Source organism: Rhinoderma darwinii, chromosome 1 (assembly GCF_050947455.1).
Source record: "Rhinoderma darwinii isolate aRhiDar2 chromosome 1, aRhiDar2.hap1, whole genome shotgun sequence".
In the NCBI taxonomy this organism is placed as follows: Eukaryota; Metazoa; Chordata; class Amphibia; order Anura; family Rhinodermatidae; genus Rhinoderma; species Rhinoderma darwinii.
In genome coordinates this window covers 127,709,505-127,732,303 of record NC_134687.1, presented here as the reverse complement: position 1 = coordinate 127,732,303, position 22,799 = coordinate 127,709,505, and positions in this window count along the sequence as shown.

Below are 22,799 nucleotides of genomic sequence, written 5' to 3'. Positions count from 1 at the left end.
TGGCCGCAGTATTTATTAAGGGGTTACATAATAAATAGAATAAATAAATATTAAACTTGTAATAAATACCAAATATTTTAATAAATATTAAAAACCAATAAATATTATATCAATAATTCATGACCTTGTCCACCTATAAACTGGGCGACTAACCCCCCACTAACAAGATACTGCGACAATAAAAGGGAGGGGGGCGGGGCAATGATGTTCCTCTTCTTCATCCAACTCGGACGGGCAGCAGACCACTCCAAAACCTGGGAATATATATTCAAAATTCCCACCTTTTTACCAAAGGGAACCAATGAAAACACCAGATTTTCCCGCCACATAGGAATTTTCCAGAACCTGTGCGTGCCAAGACCAAGTGGGTGGGGCACCACTGACCTGAACTTGACCTCATACAGGTAAGTACCAAATAAAAATAGGGGAAAAAGAGGGTTAAACCAAATGACCTTTAATTAATGACCATAAAAAGACTTGAAGGAAAACAGGAGGAAAAAGGGGGGGAGGGGGGTGCCGTGTCACCATGAGGGGCTACGCTGTAAACAGGCTGATAGCCCCTATTTATTCAGACAGTGAACACCAGTGTATCAATATACCGCTAGGAGCCCTGTAGACAGGGGCGTAGCTAAAGGCTCATAGGCCCCGATGCAAAAGTTCTTATTGGGCCCCCCCTCTGCAAACTTCTCATGGCCGACAGTCCGCAGCTTTCAGCTGCATCACTGGGTCTCCTAAGTGACCCAAGAATGCAGCACTAACGCCAGGGGCGTCACTAAGGACTTAAAATGTCAGGGGAAATAGCCCCAATACAACCAATCCACTCCCAAAAAGTGTGTGTGTGTGTGTGTGTGTGTGTGTGTGTGTGTGTGTGTGTGTGTGTGTGTGTGTATAGGAGATAGCATATCTATAGCACTACGACCCTATAAACTATGGATAGGATTAGATACATTGGCTCAGCAGACAGTATCACACATGATAGGATTAGATACAGTGGCTCAGCAGACAGTATCACACATGATAGGATCAGGGGTGTAGCTAAAGGCTCATGGGCCCCGATGCAAAAGTTCTTAATGGGCCCCCCCACCGCAAACTTCCCATGGCCGACGGTCCGCAGCTTTCAGCTGCATCGCTGGGTCTCTTAAGTGACCCAACAATGCAGCACTAGCAGCCAGGGGCGTCACTAAGGACATTAAAATGTCAGGGGAAATAGCCCCAATACATATGTGTCCCCCAAGAAAAAGTGTGTGTGTGTGTGTGTAGGCGACAGCATATCTATAGCACTGTGACGCTATAAACTATGGATAGAATTAGATACAGTGGCTCTTCAGACAGGATCACACATGATAGGATTAGATACAGTGGCCCAGCAGACAGTATCACACATGATTGGATTAGATATAGGGCCCAGCTCGCTGACATTGCGGCTCCAGTTGTTGGACTACTTCGGATTCGAGGACTACTTCAATGACAGCGTTTTTTTATTCTCAATAAAATAGTTAATGGGGGTTGTGTTTTTTTATTTCAATAAAATATTTTTTCTATGTGCTTGTATTTTTTGAAACTTTATTATTACCGCCTTAGTAAAGGCCGCTGGCTGATTGACAACCTCCATTACTAAGACAGGGCTTAATGTTAGCAGGTGCAGCTGCTAACACTAACCCCCATTATTACCCCGGTACCCACCACCACCAGGGGTGCCGGGAAGAGCCGGGTACGAACCAGTACCCGACCATCTGTAGTGACGGTCAGGCACCGGGGCGGCCACAGGCCGGTAGTATTAAGCTGGGGAAGGCCAAAAACAGCGGCCCTTCCTACCCTGGTAATGCTGCCTGCTGCTGCTGTGTTGTATCTGGCTGGTTATGAAAATTGGGGGAGACCACATCGTTCTTTCCAATTTTTTTTTTAATTTTTTTTAAATGACGTGGGGTCCCCCCCATTTTTCATAAACAGCCAGATAAAATAAAGCAGCAGCAGGCAGCATTACCAGGATGGGAAGGGCCGCGGTTTCTGGCCTTTCCCATCCTGATAATACCAGCCTGCGGCCGCCCCATTACCCATCCATCACTACAGATGGTCAAGTACTGGATCGTACCCGGCTCTTCCCAGCAACCCTGGTGGCGGTGGGTACCGGGGTAATAATGGGGGTTAGTGTTCGCCTCTGCACCGGCTAACACTAAGCCCCGCCTTCGCAATGGACGCTGTCAATCAGCCGGCGGCCATTACTAAGGTGAGAGTAATATAGTTTAAAAAAAAACATAGAAAAAATATTTGATTAAAATAAAAAAAAAACATAACCCTCATTAACCATTTTATTGATGATAAAAAAGCAATCATCGAAGTAGTCCTGGAATCCGACGTAGTCCACCGACCGAACCTGTAAGAAAACACACAAAAAATTATTTACAGGTGTTAGGCTTAGATACAGGGCCCATGTGTGATACGGTCTGTGGGACCTTGTATCTAAGCCTACCACAATGTAGGCTTAGATACAGGGTCCAGCAGACAGTAATCTTATACAGTATAAGACTACTGTGTGCTGGGGCCCTGTATCTAAATCTACCTTGTGGTAGGCTTAAATACAGGGCCCATCAGACAGGATCACACATGGGCCATGTATCTAAGCCTACCATGTGATTGGCTTAGATACAGGGCCCAGCAGACAGCATAACACAATCTGTGATCATGTCTCATGGGCCCTGTAAGCCTGCTACATCGTAGGCTTAAAGGGGTTTTCCAGTCCCTAAACATTGATGGCCTATCCCCAGGATAGGCCATCAATAGCTGATGGGTCGGGGTCCGTCTCCCGGGACCCACCAATCAGCTGTTTTGAAGGGGCCGCAGCACTCGTACGAGAGCTGCTTCCCCTTCATTTCACTACTCGCTCACTCTGTGAATCGCCGACACGGATTCACTGTGTGACCGGAATGAACGGGAAGCAGCTCTCGTACGAGTGCTGTGGCCCCTTCAAAACAGCTGATTGGCTGGCTCAGCTTCAGCAGACAGGGACATTAATCTTACCCTCCTCTTCAGCCGCGGCGGAAGTACTGTTCTGACTCTATCCAGGATCACGATGTTGTGCGCGGCGCACAGCGTTGTGACGTCATGCGCTGCGCACAGCAGTGTGTCGTCAGGACTTCTGCTGCACTCCGGAACCAGGAAGGTAAGTACTGTCAGTTACTATAATAACAGGGGCCCGCGGTCCAAGTTACTATAGTAACTTTTTATTGATGTGGTGGGCTGTGGGCCCCCCTGGCTTCGGGGCCCAGTCGCAATTGCGACCGCTGCGACCCCTATAGCTACGCCACTGCCTGTATATACGGATGCACATACTATCTTTCTGCACATGCGTGTTCTCCAGTCATAGCATTGATGGACGTGCAAAGAGCCTGACATGGGAAACAGCAGGGGTCGTTAATGTAAGTATATAATTACTATATCTCGGACTAGATAACAATTTTTAAAACAATTCTAATTGTGGAAAGGGTTAGTTTCCTATAAACAATAATTCAATTACCATTTTGGTTCATGGAACAACCCCTTTAATAATATAGAGCAGTGAAGTAGCCCAATAAAATCGGGATCACAGTCAAGATTCAAGTTCATCCCATAGGTGCTAAGCAGGAGTAAGTTCAGGGTTGTTTGCACACAAAATTCAGTAAACCATTTTATATTTTTATTCACACGACAGGGTCCGGGTGTCGGTTGTTTTGGTCCATTTTTCTCGGCAGTTTTGCATTCGTTTTGTATCTGTTCAGTTTCCGGTTTCGGTTTTGTAACGGCCGATTGTGACCCATTTTGCATCAGTTTTTTACTGTCCATTTAAAAAATGGATGAATTTCATTTGTCAATTTTTTTGGTCCCAACCGAATAAAAACATCCACAAGGTGGTCAAATGATCGCCCAGTCACCATTTTCTCTTGCTTTCAGAGTATAGAGAGCTTTGTCAGAGCCCTCAGCTTCTTTGCATTGGTTTCTGGCTTTTTCTCTGTTATTTGTTTACTTGCTACCATGTCCTCACTACCATTTAACCATGTACTGGAGCTATGGCTGATTTCTCGGCAATTCGGACAGCAATCACAGATGTTGTTGCCCTCTGTAGATAGTACCACAGTGCCCCCTGTAGAAAGTGCCACACAGCCCCCTGTAGAAAGTGCCACACAGCCCCCTTGTAGGTAGTGTCACACAGCCCCCTTGTAGGTAGTGCCACACAGCCCCCTTGTAGGTAGTGTCACACAGCCCCCTTTTATGTAGTGCCACACAGCTCCTTTGTAGGTAGTGTAACACAGCCCTCTTGTAAGTAGTGCCACACACCACCCTCTTGTAGAAAGTGCTACATGACCCTCCCTGTACATAGCGCTACACCTCCCTCCCTGTAGATAACACCATTGGGGCTCCCTCTAGCGGTGGAATCTTCAGCCAGAGTGTTGCCGACGCTCTGGCCAGGGATTCCTCTCCTGGAGGAGCCCCTGACATCACTATCCATATATAGATAGTGACGCTAGGTGCTCCTCCAGGTGCGGAATGCCGAGCCAGATTGTCGGCAACGCTCTGGCCAGGGTTTCCGCTCCAGGAGGAGCCCCTGACGGCACGGTCCATATATGGATAGTGACGCCGGGGCTTCTCCAGGAGCGGAATCACCGGCCAGAGCGTTGCCGACGCTCTGGCTGGGGATTCAGCTTCAGGAGGAGCCACTGATCTCACTTTCCATATATGGATGTTGACGTCAGGGGCTTCTCCTGAAGCAGAATCCCCGGCCAGAGCATCGGCATTCCGCTTAAGGAGAAGCCCCTGATGTCACTGTCCATATATGGGGCACTCTTGCACTTGACTTTATTAGGTTTTTAAGACCTGGTCCATGTGGGGACCCAGCTTTGTGGGTAATGTGTACCTTTTATGTGGTTTTTACATGTATGTTTCTTCAATAAATAATTGTTCATAATCATTAGTTCGTATGTGATTTTTGTATAGGTGCTCAAAGTTTATGGTATTACAATATCATTAGGATTTCTATTCACTGGAATTAAACGACTCAGCCCAAACTTAGAAAGTAGCTCCAGACCATTATTACTCTACTATCAAATTATAACAGCCTCACACCTTTTGCTATATAGACTTGTCTGAAGGAACTACATCCTGATATCAAGGGTAATTTTGTTTGTTGTAGATATTTAGTTATTTAGAAAAAAAAACAAAAAACTTCCCTGAGGGCAATATTGGAGACACACTTCGTGTATTGTCTGTACAGACAGGGCAGCAGGGTGTGCACTTTATTGTAGCTGCAATAAATAGGAGTCAATTAACAGAGAAACGTCATAGATTGTTACAGTCTCGAAGTAGTAATTGAATACAAACACCTCTTTCAATAATCAGGGAGTGACAGGGGAGATGCAAACAGAGTCTTATCTATGTGTATAGTTTTTCTATCCTGTCTAATCTAGATGTCCAGAAATACAATAAAGTTGTCATTAACTCGCCCACCCTCTAATGATAATGAGATGACTCTGCTTATTCTAGTCTATACAGCAAAGCTGACAAGTGAGCTACAGAAAACAGGAAGCATCAGTCTATTGTGACTGCTCTAGTGGCCATTGTAAAAATGTCAGTAATTCAATATTTATTTGTTTTATCGATAGTGGCACAAAAAATAAAAGCGCATCATCAATTTTTTTTTTGTAACTTTATAATAAAAACCTGATTTTAATCATATGTAATTTTCTGATTGTATACTCCCTTAAAGCTGCCAGTTAGACCCTTGCAGTGGCCAGCGTGATTGTTGGTCAGTAGAAAGACAATAAAAACTTCCGTTGACATCAACAGAAGAAAAATTCCAAAGTTAAATATCAGCAACAAGTTTCTGCCATTTTGGCTACCTGGCTTCCAGGATTTGACCCGCCCCAGTATGCTTATAATTATGATCATTAGAAACATTTATAACAATTTGTACAAATTTCAAAGAAAAATAAATTGGAACAAAAAAATAAATAGAAATCGGTAGCATTACAATTTGTAATTTTGTAACGTTTCAGAATATTTAACAGCAAATATTTAAATACAAGGCTTTAGTTTTCCCAAACTAACGGTATTACTTATTTGATATAATTTATATACACTGCTTTCCTATTCTAATATTTTACCTCAGTGCAACTACTGTTCATTGACCTCACGTAACCATGGGAGCCAAGGTTATATTCTACATAGTTATTTAAGAGTCATAATTTTGCCGAATCTGGACCAAGTCTTCCATTTTCACAGGGCCTTGAGCTCTGAACTGAAAATCAGTTTGAAGGTACACAAGCAAAAAATAAAAAATACCCATGGTTGCACTTTGGAACCATCTACAAACTATACACACCTGTACATCCATATAGTGGGAGTTACAAACTGCCACCAAATAATCTGTAGCCATTGACTATCTATAGAAAAGTCTCAAGGAATTTGATTTCTGAGTCTTCCCTGTTCGAGGTGCAGATCATTAATTCAGGTAATATATTTGGAAATTGCATACACAGTATAGTTCCCTATTGTATGAGCTTGTGTAGCTACCAGTCAGAGATAAACATTAGCTACTTAGTCATATATTAATCTCTAAGCTCTGTTGCAGACAAGTTCAGGATACCAATATGCCTATTAAACTATGAATTGCTTCATATAACTGATTCTGTATTTCTACACAGGTTTGAGTTTCTAGATTATATATATATATATATATATATATATATATATATATATATATATATACACACTACCATTCAAAAGTTTAGGGTCACCCAGACAATTTTGTGTTTTCCATGAAAACTCACACTTATATTTATCAAATGAGTTGCAAAATGACTAGAAAATATAGTCAAGACATTGATAAGACAAGGTTAGAAATAATGATTTTTATTTCAAATAATAATTTTCTCCTTCAAACTTTGCTTTCGTCAAAGAATGCTCCATTTGCAGCAATTAAAGCATTGCAGACCTTTGGCATTCTAGCTGTTAATTTGCTGAGGTAATCAGGAGAAATTTCACCCCATGCTTCCAGAAGGCCGTCCCACAAGTTGGATTGGCTTGATGGGCACTTCTTGCGTACCATACGGTCAAGCTGCTCCCACAACAGCTCTATGGGGTTGAGATCTGGTGACTGCGCTGGCCACTCCATTACAGATAGAATACCAGCTGCCTGCTTCTTCCCTAAATAGTTCTTGCATAATTTGGAGGTGTGCTTTGGGTCATTGTCCTGTTGTAGGATAAAAATTGACTCCAATCAAGCGCTGTCCACAGGGTATGGCATGGCGTTGCAAAATGGAGTGATAGCCTTCCTTATTCAAAATCCCTTTTACCTTGTACAAATCTCCCACTTTACCAGCACCAAAGCAACCCCAGACCATCACATTACCTCCACCATGCTTGACAGATGGCGTCAGGCACTCTTCCAGCATCTTTTCAGTTGTTCTGCGTCTCACAAATGTTCTTCTGTGTGATCCAAACACCTCAAACTTCGATTCGTCTGTCCATAACACTTTTTTCCAATCTTCCTCTGTCCAATGTCTGTGTGCTTTTGCCCATATTAATCTTTTCCTTTTATTAGTCAGTCTCAGATATGGCTTTTTCTTTGCCACTCTGCCCTGAAGGCCAGCATCCCGGAGTCGCATCTTCACTGTAGACGTTGACACTGGCGTTTTGCGGGTACTATTTAATGAAGCTGCCAGTTGAGGACCTGTGAGGTGTCCATTTCTCAAACTAGAGACTCTAATGTACTCGTCTTGTTGCTCAGTTGTGCAGTGGGGCCTCCCACTTCTCTTTCTACTCTGGTTAGAGCCTGTTTGTGCTGTCTTCTGAAGGGAGTAGTACACACCGTTGTAAGAAATCTTCAGTTTCTTGGCAATTTCTCGCATGGAGTAGCCTTCATTTCTAAAAACAAGAATAGACTGTCGAGTTTCACATGAAAGCTCTCTTTTTCTAGCCATTTTGAGAGTTTAATCGAACCCACAAATGTAATGATTTTATAGCTCCTCTAAACAGCAAAACTGTTTACAGCGGTGCTAACATAATTGCATAAGGGTTTTCAAGTGTTTTCTAATCATCCATTAGCCTTCTAACACAGTTAGCAAACACAATGTACCATTAGAACACTGGAGTGATGGTTGCTGGAAATGGGCCTCTATACACCTATGTATATATTGCATTAAAAACCAGACGTTTGCAGCTAGAATAGTCATTTAGCACATTAACAATGTATACATTTCTGATTAATTTAATGTGATCTTCATTGAAAAAAAACTGTGCTTTTCTTGCAAAAATAAGGAAATTTCTAAGTGACCCTAAACTTTTCAACGGTAGTGTGTATATATATATATATATATATATATATATATATATATATATATATATATATATATGCAAAATAATTATTCTACAACTAATGTATGGCAATGTTTCTGTTCTCAGCTCATGCACAACTACATAATTCTGTGCCAATGTTCTCAAATAGCTACATGTGATATGTGCAGAGGAAATAGTCATGCATGAGGACTAGAAGGGTAATCTCTGTTCCTCATCAGCGTTCCGCCATCATGAAAAACATTCCTTAATTTAACATCCATGAAGTCCCCATGATTACAGCAGTCGTTTTAGAAATCAGTGTCTCTTCTAATTTGTACCTTTCCTAATCTTACCGACTTTATTCTAGCTAGCAGTATGGAAAGTTCAGGTCAAGATAGATTTAATAGAAAAAAGAAAACTACCAAACTGCATCATGTTACGGCCTGGGTAATGCGCAGGGGGCAGCTGTAGACTAACTTTAGTGTAGACTGACCTCTAGTAGCCTTTAATTTCTCAGATAAATGCAAGTTTTATAAAATAACACATTGATGTTACATTGTAATGAGCTGAAAAGATAAGCTTTAACAAGGAAACATCTGTTTATCCATTCAATTTATCTATTCCATTGATTTTATTTAATTCAATTTATAAATGCTGCCCATTGTGTTAAAGTCCAATACCATACATACGGTTTACACGTGCCCCTTTCCAATTACCCTACCCGTAAATTGCAACCATGGGCTCAGGTTTGATTAAGATTAATCTAAAAACTTGAGTACTCTACTTATATTGTATTTTGGTCCATAGCTGCATTAACAGTTCTGCAGGCTTCAGCGTAGAGATCTCCTAGTATTTTTTTGCTGTCTCAATATTTGCACAGAGCTTGCTCTAATTATTTGATTTCTGGGAAGTGTAGTCTTAACACCAGGCACTGTGTGGTTATCTGTAAAAAAAAAAGTTGAAAGAACTCTAGGGATGTATCTATAATTTCCAGTAGCAGCCTTGAAGTAGCGCCAGCAGAATTATGAATGTAGATCTGAATTATAATACAGGCAGTAAATAAGAATCAGCACAATATATGTAATGTATTTACGAAAAGTTACTCAACTTTTTATGTAACAACATGTATAGGACTCCCAGCACCAACTGTCTCAAGGAATGGAGTACAAGACATAGTGTGCTTGGGTTCTACCCTTACCACACAGATTCCAAACATGTCTAAATTGAAGGGCGCCAGGAGTAGGTTAAAACAAACCTTTATTTTCCCATCAGGACATAGCAAAGCACCATGGTCATGTTTCGGATAACGAAAATTGTAATGATGCTTTCATGCTGCACGATGCCCTGATAAAGGCTTGTTTTAAATTTCTCCTGGTACCCTGAAATTTCGACTGGTTATATAGATTTTATCTATATATACATTGTAAAATGGTATTCAAATGCGGACATATGCTTTTCTGGTTTTCCAGGAATATACATTGACGGGGAATGCTTAGGATAACCCGTTGACGATGGGTGATTGGTGGGCATCCAACCCCAAAGATCCCAACTGATAAACAGAACAGGCCCCTTTTATTGTAAATCCAGACACAGCTGCCTCCCAATCACACATGGGCATGAAGTCAATATAGGTAGAAATCCTCTTTATCACTTTCCGATTAACAACTCCCCCTCTTATTATATTATTGGAATTATGTAATAAAAACATAATAAATAATAGTAAAAACAATAATAATAGTGAATAATTATATTAATTACCAGTTCTTCTAATAAGATTCTAAAGATATAAGTTAACAATTTCCTACAACAACTTGTAGACATCATTTTTGTGTTCAATATGTTATCCGTTATAATCTGTGTTGACATTTGCTGGCTACATTGAGTTTTAGTTTGCTCTACAGCTGACCAGATCATCATACATCTGGGAATGACATATGTTTGTATATAAGTTTTATACAGTACAGTTTTCACGTGTCACTTCCCTTATTACACATCCCAGCTTTTCTTACAGTGATGCCTTGGGAACATTTTTAGGACTATTATACAAATAATAAATCTGACTCTTGTACTGCTGCTTGGGATTGTTGAACCCTGGTCATGAATTATAAATGATAATTTGTCCGGTCACATACAGATGAGTTGGAAGATTACAGTGTAGCACCCGGATTTAATTTCCAAACATAATTAGCAGAGTCTGTTTTCCATGGTTAGAGGTAATGGTTTGATTCCAATAAGTGGAGCACTGATTGAAACTGTGCATACACCCAACCAGGGCCGATTCTAGTTTTTCTGCTGCCTGAGGCGAAAATTTAAATGGTGCCAACCCAGATCTTGATTGATTCCCCTTGCCAGTTCTACATCACTAGCAGCCCCCTCCAACTGTTGTGGATGCACAGTTGCCAGTATTCCCCTGGCATGTGTGATGAAGTCGGGCAGAGTACACCTCGCTGCACGGTGTGTGCCAAAATAGTACATGACAATGGCGCATCCGAGAAAGTTGGAGGAGACTAGTAGTGATATATTATAGCCAGGAGATGTGAATCAAGTATTGAAAGGTGGGTCTGGAAGCAGGACTATGTGACTCTTCAGGATAGCGGCACCGCTCCATGAACCTTTATAGAGTAATTAGCATATAGCGTGCACCGTTTTAAATATTGAATTTATAGATTTTGCGGTTTCTGAAAAAAACATACAAGGGAATCTTTGGAAACATTGTCAGGTCATGTATTCCCGCATGGTGGCAGTTCAAGGGGTTAAAATGACCAGACAGGTTCCCATTAAATATCTGCCCCGCAATTTTGTTATTATAAATATATCCTATATAATTACAGCTCCAGAAGCAAGCTTATACATACATGCAGTACCAGAACAAAGTTTATACATAGAAAAAATGGGGAGAAACCTCCAGCTCACCAAATCCTGCGTCCCAGCCTGACAACTCGCACGGATCTCCGCGACGGCCCACGGTGGAAGTTGCAAGAAAAAAGGAGAAAAGATCCAGCGCTGTGTCGGGATAAAAAGGATACGTGGATCCCACTTTTATTGGCAATAGAAGATATAAAATGTAGAACGAGACGCAGTCCCAGGATGGGCAAGACTTCATTTCTTGCCTTGACTAAGAGCACGGTCGGTGCTTGAAACGCGTAGGCTCGGGCACACGCCCGCACCATCAACCATCCTGGGACTGCGTCTCGTTCTATATTTTATATCTTCTATTGCCAATAAAAGTGGGATCCACGTATCCTTTTTATCCCGACACAGCGCTGGATCATTTCTCCTTTTTTCTTGCAAGTTTATACATAGTGTACCAGAACCAAGCTCAGTACATAAATACAGCACTAGAACCAAGATCAGTGTAGCGTCCATGGCCACGGGCCGTCGGATTTACTCACCTCCTGACGCCCGCAGCCATGGATCCGTGAGCGCTGGTCCCCATGTCCTTCCTAGGAGACGCCAGCGCTCACTTTCGCTCTGGTCTGCTGTGTCCCGTAGGGTGCGCGCGCACGCTCGTGCCCGCTCTTAAAGGGCCAGCGCGCGCACCTGTAAAACAATCATCATCAACCACATGATTTCCTGGTCTATAAGAAGGCCCCAGTCCTTCTGATCCTTGCCTGAGCGTTGTTAGTTTATCCCAAGTCTGTCTTGCAAATGGTCCCTTAGTGTTTCCCGTTCCAGTTGTTACTCATGCCCTGTTACCTGTTCCTGTATCCCGTGCTGTTCTTGTTCCTGTGCCTACTAGTGTTGGAGTCGTGTCTACTGCACCTGCTGTCGTTTGCCACGTCCAGTGTCTTCCGCCACATCGGATACTGCCCACCACGTCTGGCGCTACCTGCTGCACCGACCTCCATCCGTGCTGAAGCCGCAGCCACTGTCTGGACTAGTTCAGGTACCCAAGTGTTACGAACTGCTATAGACTTTTGTATAGACTGTGACCTGGTCAGCTGCCTCTCCACTATGGTGGAGCAGGCTAGTGGGTCCACATACCCTGTGATCGTGACAGTACGCTCAGGTCATGGAACCAGCTGGAAAGCCCAAGACCGCAGTCCAGAAGATACAGACGGAGATTCATGACCTACGCACACATCAGGATCAACTCCTTGAGGCTGTGAATTCTATCTTGGTCCGTCTGGATCTACTCACTGTTCCACCTCCGGTTCTTCCTCCTGAGGCTGTTGCTGTGCCACTGCCCGTTGCTCATCCTGTTTGTTCCGGATCCACAGTTCCTCTGCCTCTTCCTCCTCGCTACGACGGTGATGCCAGAGCATGTAGAGGATTTATTAATCAATGCACGGTTCATTTTAGGCTACGGGCTCATCTCTTCCCCTCCGAGGAGGCCAAGGTAGCATTTATCATCTCCCTTCTTGCTGGCAAGGCCTTCGCATGGGCGAACCCAATCTTGGAGCAACAAGGACCTGTATCCTCTGACCTAGCCTTGTTCCTGCAATCCTTTCGTGCCATGTTCGAGGAGCCGGGTCGAACATCCTCTGCCGCAGCTACTCTGTTGACCCTCAAGCAAGAGGGTTCCGCAGTAGGTGAGTATGCCATCTCCTTCCGTACCCTGGCAGCCAAGCTGGAATGGAACAATGAGGCACTGGTAGCGACCTTCTGGCTGGGACTGTCCTCTCACATCAAGGACGAACTGACAGCCCGCGACCTTCCTTCTACTTTGGATGCCCTCATCCTGTTAGCCACCCGGGTTGATATGAGAATCCGGGAGCGCACTCAAGAGGTTCGACAGGAGAGCCGCGTCCACAGAGTAGCACCCTCGGTCCAGAGACCACTATTGCCTTCCCCTAGTGCACTACCTGAAGAACCCATACAGGTAGACAGAGTCCGGTTGTCTGAACAGGAGAAGCAGCGCAGACACTCCTCTGGACTATGTATGTATTGTGGCCTTAAGGGCCATTTTGTGCGCCAATGCCCACAGAAACCGGGAAATTCCAGTACCTAGGGTTGGTTGGAGAGGTAACTCTAGGTGGGACGTCTCCAAACGTTAAAACCTCTCCCAAATTATCGATTCCTGTGGCCATCGTCTCCGGAGGGACGTCACATCCCTCCTCTGCCTATCTGGACTCAAGAGCAGCTGCTAATTTCATCCAGCAGGATCTAGTGGATAGTTTACATCTACCCACAGTTCTTCTGGAGAGACCCCTGGCTGTTGCCTCTGTGAGTGGTCTACCATTGCCCGATCCGATTGTGTTCATCACGGAGCTGTTGACACTATGGGTCGGAGCAGATCGCCTTCCTTGTACTCCCTAAGGCTATCAATCCTATACTGCTGGGTCTGCCATGGCTCCGCCTATACGCCCCGGTTCTTGACTGGAGTTCTGGAGAAGTTCCTTAATGGGGTTTCAGATGCCATAGCCATTGCCTGTCACAAGTCCGTCCTGTTATGCCCCCTCTGCCTGAGTCACTCTCTGGTCTACCATCTCAGTATGCCGGTTTTGCGGGTGTCTTCTGCATGCGAGAGGCTGAGACGTTGCCTCCACATCGGAATTATGACTGTCCCATTGAATTGGTTCCAAATGCTTCTCTTCCCCATGGACAGGTATATCCTCTCTTCTTGCCAGAGACTTTATCTATGTCAGCCTATATCAAGGAGAATTTGGAAAGGGGTTTTATACGAAAATCTTCCTCCCCGGCTGGGGCTGGCTTCTTCTTTGTTAAGAAGAGAGATGGATCCCTTCGACCCTGCATTGACTACCGTGGTCTCAACCAGATCACAGTCAAGAACAAATACCCGTTGCCACTTATATCTGAGCTGTTTGATCGCATACGAGGAGCCAAATTTTTTTCTAAGTTAGACCTGCGGGGGGCTCATAACCTAATCCGAATTCGCCGGGGTGACGAATGGAAGACTGCATTTAACACTGGTGATGGGCACTACGAATACCTAGTGATGCCCTTCGGACTTTGTAACACTCCCGCAGTATTTCAGGAATTCGTCAATGATATTTACCGTAAAATGGTACATAAAATCAAACTTACCTCACCAATCCCCTGCCACTGCCGTTCCTCCGCGAGCCAGTTTCCTGCTGGTATCTGTACCTCCTGCTGCAGTGATAATGTCCCGAAACTGGGACACGTGACCACTGAAACTAATCACTGACCGTAGCTGTCACTGCGGCCCTGTGTTGAGACATCATCGTGCAGTAGGAAGTAAAGAGACCAGCGAGAGACCAACTTGCGGCGGAATGGGAGCAGCGGGTAATCGGTGAGATGAGTATGAATTTACTTTTTTTTTTACACCGTTCTGAGCTTTTTTTATAAAAACTTTTTCATGTTTTCATGGATGGACAATCCCTTTAACTTCCATGGTGCTTTACATGAAATACAGAGGGGGTTTAAATACTTTTAAACATTTGAATAAATGATAAAAACAAACAAGTACAATAAACATGATCTTACTGAGTGACAGACTGGTACAGGAGAGAGAGAGCCCTGCCCAATTGGATGTAAGTGAGGTATAATCCTGGTTAGGCTGTGTTCACACTACAGTCAGATTTGCAGGGAATGTTAGTATTGCATGTGGCACTATTCTTGCAGTCAAAAGTACAGAAACTGCGACGTAAGCCGACCGAACCCTTTGTATGTCATATTAAACCTCCCCCTCAACGACCTGCCACGTACATGTACGTGGCAGCCGTTAATGGGAAGTATGGAGCGGGCTCACAGGCTGAGCTCGCTCCATACTTAGCAGGTGACGGCTGTGTAATACAGCTGACACCTCACTGCAACTGGGAGAATCAAAGATCACTTTGATTCCGCCCGTTTAACCCTTTAAATGCTGCGGTCAATCGCGACTGTGGGTATAAGGGCAGTCCCCTCCGACTTGCCACCGGCCCCCCCTGCAACGCGATTGCGGGGTGCCGATGGTCATCATGGCAGCCTGGAGGCCTAATGAAGACCCCCAGGGTCTTCTATCTTTGTACTCCTTTTTATATGGGTTCCCACGTAGCGTAAACGCTACGGAATTTTCGCAACAGTATTCTGTGTGTAAATTCAGCAGTAATTATAGTTGCAGCAAAGTGGATGAGATTTAGAAAATCTCATGCCAACGCTGCGGAATTTTTTAAAAATTCTGAGGCATGTCAATTTATGCGGCGTTTTTGTTGATTTTCTGTTGCGGGTTTTCCCCATTTAATTCAAATGGGATGCAAATACCCGCAACAGAAAGCCAAGTGTTGCGACTTTGGTGGCGTAATCGCAAAAATCGCAACTCCGGAGAACAAAAACCAAAAATTAGACTTACCCAGAACACCACCCTTCTTCCTGCAGTCTGGCCTCCTGGGATGACGTTTCATTCCATGTGACCCCTGCAGCCAATCACAGGTTGCAGCATCACATGGCCTGTAACTTTATCGTAGGAGCCTGGAGCGAATATCAAAGGAGGGAGGGGGTAAGTATAAGGGCATTTTTACGCAGTGGAATTTCCGTCTGAAAAACCGTACCACAACGTGGTGCGATTTTTTGGACGGAAGGTACTGCGGGTTCAAGGTCAGACACGCTGTGTGATTTTTACACAGCATATCTGACCCATGGGAACCTGGCCTTATAGCGATATACTGTAATACACTAGTAAGAAAACCGTTAAATACAGTTTCTTTTAACCCCCTCCCGACATTTGACGTATCCGTACACCAAAGTCGGGTAGGGGAAGTATGGAAGTCGGGTAGGGGAAGTATGAAACGGGCTCACGGAGTGAACCCGCTCCATACGATGCCGGTGTCGGCTGTTTTTTACAGCCGACACTTCAGAGTAACAAGCGGCATCGCAGGGCTTAACAGATGCCTGTCAGAATCACGATATACTGCAATACATTAGTATTCTTTGCAAAGATGATCTATCTGTGGTGCATACACATCTTTGGAGCTGAACACAGGCCTTAGTGGTCTGCAGTAAATCTGCTTCTTGAGGGGCTGAGAATGGAATTAATGTGAGAAGATCTGCTCACACAGATATGTGAAAAAAGTTACAGCCGCTGTTGCAGTAGGGGCGACAGCTGCCATTCAAAGAATTGTACTGTGTACATGAGACTGGCATTCAACTCCTGGCCAAACGCCGCCCCCTTGCCTTGTGCGGACATCACTGGTGAAATCTCAGGCAAAATGCTGTGCGTTCCCTAGCCCTGAAGAAACCCACGACGTTGGCGCACGCTAGGGTCATTAATCAAACCAGGGGCGGCTAGGTTTAGGCCTGAAAGCACTTGCGGGGCTTAGGAATTAACGTGCCAGGCAAACATACCCCGTATGCAAGTTCAGGCACACGTGCCATGTGTTGTTGACCCCTGTTCTAAGCATTGTCGTACAGGAAATCGTTGGGTTCTAGCATTCACGTGGATGTTACTTTGACACGTAGCACCTACCTATACATTGTTGCAGACCAAGTACACACCTTCACGACAATTGTATTCCCTAATAGCAGTCTGTCCCCATAAAGTTCAATAATTGCTTCATGTAAACGGAGCTAAATGAGCAAAATACGACATGCTACATTGTCGATCGGCACTGGTTTACAGGCATATATTTGCCGGTATAAAGGGGCCCGTAGACCCTACTACCAACACGGTTGTGCAATGTTGCATGTATTTCACTCACCAGCACCCATGCAGTAGTGTAGACAACATAGTAATAACAGCATAGTGATGATATCTATGCTAACTAGCTGTTCCATTGTGCCCACCAAATAGCTTTACCCAGGGGCATAATTAGGAAAGATTGGGCCCCATATCAAACTTTAGACAGGGCCCCCCTAGGGTGCCACACAGCCTCCCCTTGTAGATAGTGCCTCCCTGTAGATTCTGCCACACAGCGCCCCCTGTAGATAGCGCCAGACAGAGCCCCCTGCAGGTAGTGCCATACAGCCCCCTGTAGATAGCATCATATAGCCCCCCCCCCGTACATAGCGCCAAACAGTCCCCTGTATATAGCGCCATACAGCCCCCTGTAGATATGGACATACAGCCCCCTCCCTGTAGATAGCGCCATACAGCCCCCTCCCAGTACATAGCACCATACAGCCCCCTCCCTGTACATAGCGCCATACAGACACCCTGCAGATAGCGTCATACAGCCCCCCTGTAGATAGCGCCATAAAGCCCCCTGTAGATCGCGCCATACAGCCCCCTGCTAGATAGCGCCATACAGTCCCCTCCCTGTATATAGTGCCATACAGCCCACTCCCTGTAGATAGCGCCATACAGCCCCCTCCCTGTAGATCGCGCCATACAGCCCCCTCCCTGTAGATCGCGCCATACAGCCCCCTCCCTGTAGATAGCGCCATACAGCCCACTCTCTGTAGATAGCGCCATACAGCCCACAGCCCACTGACGGTATATAGCGTCATACAGTCCCCTCCCTGTAGATAGCGCCATACAGCCGCCTCCCTGTAGATAGTGCCATACAGGCCCCTTCCTGTAGATCGCGCCATACAGCCCACTCCCTGTAGATAGCGCCATACAGTCCCCTCCCTGTAGATAGCGCCATACAGCCCACTCCCTGTAGATAGCGCCATACAGCCCCCTTCCTGTAGATAGCGCCATACAGCCCCCTCCCTGTAGATAGTGCCATACAGCCCCCTCCCTGTAGATAGCACCATACAGTCCCCTACCCGGAAGATAGTGCCATACTGGCCCCTTCCTGTAGATAGCGCCATACAGTCCCCTCCCTGTAGAAAGCGCCATACAGCCGCCTCCCTGTAGATAGTGCCATACAGGCCCCTTCCTGTAGATAGCGCCATACAGCCCACTCCCTGTAGATAGCGCCATACAGTCCCCTCCCTGTAGATAGCGCCATACAGCCCACTCCCTGTAGATAGCGCCATACAGCCCCCTTCCTGTAGATAGTGCCATACAGCCCCCTCCCTGTAGATCGCGTCATACAGCCCTATCCCTGTAGATCGCGTCATACAGCCCTATCCCTGTAGATAGCGTCATACAGGCCCCTCCCTGTAGATAGCGTCATACAGCCCTGCCTGTAGATCGCTTCATAGAGGCCCCTTCCTGTAGATAGTGCCATACAGCCCCCTCCCTGTAGATAGCGCCATACAGCCCCCTCCCTGTAGATCGCGTCATACAGCCCCATCCCTGTAAGATAGCATCATACAGGCCCCTCCCTGTAGATAGCATCATACAGCCCTGCCTGTAGATCGCTTCATAGAGGCCCCTTCATGTAGATAGTGCCATACAGCCCCCTCCCTGTAGATCGCACCATACAGCCCCCTCCCTGTAGACAGCGCCATACAGCCCCTCCCTGTAGATAGTGCCATACAGCCCCCTCCCTGTAGACAGCGCCATAAGCCCCTCCCTGTAGATAGCGCCATACAACCCCCTCCCTGTAGATAGCGCCATACAGCCCACTCCCTGTAGATAGCGCCATACAGTCCCCTCCCTGTAGATAGCGCCATACAGCCCCCTCCCTGTAGATAGCGCCATACAGCCCCCTCCCTGTAGATAGTGCCATACAGCCCCTTCCCTGTAGACAGCGCCATACAGCCCCTCCCTGTAGATAGCGCCATACAACCCCCTCCCTGTAGATAGTGCCATACAGCCCCCTCCCTGTAGATCGCACCATACAGCCCCCTCCCTGTAGATAGCGCCATACAGCCCCCTCCCTGTAGATAGCGCCATACAGCCCACTCCCTGTAGATAGCGCCATACAGTCCCCTCCCTGTAGATAGCGCCATACAGCCCCCTCCCTGTAGATAGCGCCATACAGCCCCCTCCCTGTAGATAGCGCCATACAGCCCCTTCCCTGTAGATAGCGCCATACAGCCCCTCCCTGTAGATAGCGCCATACAACCCCCTCCCTGTAGATAGTGCCATACAGCCCCCTCCCTGTAGATCGCACCATACAGCCCCCTCCCTGTAGATAGCGCCATACAGCCCCCTCCCTGTAGATAGCGCCATACAGCCCACTGCCTGTAGATAGCGCCATACAGCCCACTCCCTGTAGACAGCGCCATACAGCCCCCTCCCTGTAGATAGTGCCATAAAGCCCCTCCCTGTAGATAGCATCATACAGTCCCCTCCCTGTAGATAGCGCCATACAGTCGCCTCCCTGTAGATAGTGCCATACAGGTCCCTTCCTGTAGATAGCGCCATAAAGCCCACTCCCTGTAGATAGCGCCATACAGTCCCCTCCCTGTAGATAGCGCCATACAGCCCACTCCCTGTAGATAGCGCCATACAGCCCCCTCCCTGTAGACAGCGCCATACAGCCCCTCCCTGTAGATAGCGCCATACAACCCCCCCTGTAGATAGTGCCAAACAGCCGCCCTCCCTGTAGATAGCACCATACAGACCCCCTGTAGATAGCATCATACAGCCTCCCCCCCCCCAGTAGATAACGCCATACAACCCCCAACACCCCCAAAGAACAAACAAACAATAAAAAGCTAGCTTTTAGCCTATGGGTTGTCCCACAAAACACATCTATCCCCTATCCACAGGATGGGGGATACATGTGTGATCGCTGGTGGTCCAACCGCTGGGACCCCCAGCCATAAGGAGAATGGGGGACCAAAAGTCCCCCGAAGTGCTCCGTGAGAAACCTTGGACTTCCAGGGTCTGTGTCCGGCAGCTCAATAAAAATGAAAGGAGCCACGCATGCGCACAAGCGGCACTCCTTTCATTTCTAAGGAGCTGCCGGACACAGACCCCGTAAGTCCAAGGTTTCTCACAGAGCACTTCGGGGGACTCCCAATTGAGCTGCCACTTACATGTAGACATCACTCTGTGACTATCTATACAATCAGGCAGCAGCAATCTTATGTTGATTTCTTGGGGGAGGTTTATGGCATTTTGGGACAGTGCTGAAAATCCCACTGAATCCTGTTTACTTGGTTGTCATGGTGCTGAGTAGTCAGGATTTTCACAAGGAGTCTGAGTTGAGCAACAAGTGGACACCCTGGCCATATTAGGGTTGTCACGATACCAGAATTTGAACTTCGATACAGATACTTCGTGTAGTATTGCGATATTCTATAGCAAAACGATACTTTTGCCAACAATAATTACAAAAAAGTGTTTCCATTTTCTGATGTGAGGCACGTGGTATTATTATTAATTTTGAACCTCCATGTGCATCTCATTAATAGTAATTAACCCTATCATGTTCCTAATAATGGTCAACATTGGGTTAATGTGTGAGGTACATGATGGGGTTAATTACTATTAATGTGAGGCACATGGAGGTTCAAAACTCATAATACCTCGTGCTTCACATTAATAAGTGAAAGAAAGCGGTTTTTGTTTTAGAACAGCGTAAACATCATAAATGACACTATAAATTTATTACGGTCACGACAATACAGAATGTGTGTATATTTTATGTATTGAGACTTATTTTAATGTTTATTGTAAAAAAAGTGTTTTTTTAAATTTAACATTACTTTATTTTTTTTTACTTTTTCTTTTTAAACTTTAATGTACTGGCATATATTTATATACGGATAGTACACAGGCAGTTGATAGGGCATACTGAGATATGCCCTAACAAAAGAAAATATGGTCAAATAGCCCTGGGGTCCTTCAATGGACACTGGGCTGTCTGCCCATATATGGTATGGCCCTCGATCAGTGACAGGGACATTCCAAAGGGTATCCCTTCTCATTTACCCCTTGAATGCAGCGGTCAGGTTTGATCGCAACATCGAGGGGAATAGTGGCGGAGATTACATATTTCTCTGGTCTCCGCCGTTACAGCGGGACTGCAGCTGTGTAATACAGCCATTGCCCCACTCCTGACAATAAGTGCGCGCACAGTCAGCACAAGGTGATGTGGCCAGCGCTGCTCTAATGAGCGGCGGCACTGAAGATAGAACACGGGGGTGTTTTGCAGTGTGCCCACCATGTTCTGTCTTCAGTGCCGGCAATCGTTAGTGCAGTGCCGGCCATATCACATCATGCTGACCGCGCACACTTGTCAGGACACTGGAGCGGGGCAATGGCTGTATCACACACCCGCAGCCCCGCTCTCATACATTCATGTTACTATACTGTGGCAGCACAGCTTAGTATTGAAATACATGAATTAACTGTATCGAACCGTTTGAGGGTTCACGGTATCGAAACAGTATCGTTGTTTCGATGCATCGTGCATCCCTAGGCCATATACTACCATCACCCAACTTATATCCAATAGATCCTCAGTACATTGGTCTACTTGCCCTCAAATGTTTATGAGCCGTGCACCATTTATTGTGATATTGGGTTCATAGGAGAGCTATTTTATCCTGATTGTATAGAACTGTAGCTATGTCACTATTTACTACACAGGACTTTTGTTTGTCTTAGCTATATTTTTCGACCTTTAATTTCTTCAAAATGAGGAATTGCCAATGAGAGAAATGTGTATTTGCATAAGATACTTGCACGTGTTTCCCCAAGTTCTATATAGTTTTCTCAAGGGATACTTGATGTTCTTAAATTGCATAGCCTCAGGTAATTTGTAGCAGCATTTCAATCAAGATAAACACCATCAGGAAGAATATCCTCAGTTTTTAGATGCAGGGCATTTTCTGTCCAGCCTTTGATTATGGTGCAAAAACAAATAACCTTGGACCTTCAAGTATATCCAGTTTCAGATTATGTTATTCTACATGGCACAGGAAAGCCATTGCATTATTCCTGATTGCTGACAGAACGGTCTGTATTTCTGTGCCTGGTATTAGTGTGGACAATTAAATTGCAACATCGCACCCAAATATTGATTCCAATAATTTATATGTTTTTTTACATATTAAATTCTTTAATTCTAAAAATATTCACATGGTGGAGCATGTGCCAATAATATTGCTTCTGCTTTCAGAATGGGCCAAATCCATACAGTCATGTGTAAACCGTAAGGACAACCCAGGTAAAGTATTATTTTTTAACATACAATGATATATCAATATTTTATCTTTAATCAAACAGTATATATATATATATATATATATATATATATATATATATATATATATATACACACATTACCGTTCAAAAGTTTAGGGTCACTTAGAAATTTCCTTATTTTTGAAAGAAAAGCACAGTTTTTTTCACTGAAGATCACATTAAATTAATCAGAAATACACTCTATACATTGTTAATGTGCTAAATGAATATTCTAGCTGCAAACGTCTGGTTTTTAATGCAATATCTACATAGGTGTATAGAGGCCCATTTCCAGCAATCATCACTCCAGTGTTCTAATGGTACATTGTGTTTGCTAACTGTGTTAGAAGGCTAATGGAGGATTAGAAAACACTTGAAACCCCTTGTGCAATTATGTTAGCACCACTGTAAACAGTTTTGCGGTTTAGAGGAGCTATAAAACTGACCTTCCTTTGAGCTAGTTGAGAATCTGGAGCATTACATTGGTGAGTTCGATTAAACTCTCAAAATGGCTAGAAAAAGAGAGCTTTTCTGTGAAATTCGACAGTCTATTCTTGTTCTTAGAAATGAAGGCTATTCCATGCGAGAAATTGCCAAGAAACTGAAGATTTCCTACAAC